The sequence below is a fragment of the Benincasa hispida genome, chromosome 12, assembly GCF_027475165.1.
Source record: "Benincasa hispida cultivar pf3 chromosome 12, pf3_genome.v1.1, whole genome shotgun sequence".
Lineage (NCBI taxonomy): Eukaryota > Viridiplantae > Streptophyta > Magnoliopsida > Cucurbitales > Cucurbitaceae > Benincasa > Benincasa hispida.
Genome location: NC_143489.1, coordinates 43037003 through 43037817, shown reverse-complemented (window position 1 = coordinate 43037817; position 815 = coordinate 43037003).

The window sequence follows — 815 nt, the reverse complement described above, 5'->3', positions numbered from 1 at the left end:
GTGTGCCGCCGTTCGTCGTTCGACATTAAAGACAACCGACATTAAAGAGATTTAATAACACTATCTTTAATGTCGGTTGTCAACCGATGCTTAGCCCTTTAATGTCAGTTTAAAACCGACATTAAAGCCCGAAATTCTTCTAGTGTTGACAGTATCATCTGAAGAGATTACACAAAAGATAACAATATGGAAGATTTCTTATAACAAAATTTAGATCTCAATAATTTTGAAGAGAACATTATCAAGCAATTTCCAGAACCAACTTCATGCGTAAGCAATAAGAAATTGGCTTAGAAATGTACCCTAAAATTACTCTAAAAGTCCTCTAATCACGTTATGTTCTATCCAATTTCAATAATTCAATTTGTCACTCCCACTCCATATACATGAACCCCTCTCAAAACCAACACATATTAACACTTTTCAAATATTTTAAGAAGAGAAGGATTAGCCAAACATTAGCTTTCAAGCTTGGAAAATGCAAAATCACTTGGAATGACAAACGAAACTGTAATGAAATATTAAAAGAAATTAGATGTTGAAAGAAACATCTTTAGAATGACAAATGAAACTTTCCAAAACTAATACACAGATAAAACTAAAGTAGATTGAACTAAACTTGCACAACTAATTAAAAGAAATATTTACCTTCAAAGACAAATTTTTTCACATTAGTGCTTTAGTTTTTGCATGGTTCATTAACTTCAACTTCTGTGTAACTGCTTAGAGATGGACCATGGGCAAAGATTGAACACACCAATCAACAAATCATCACTTCCACATAATCCGAAACAAACAAAGCAATAATACAACAA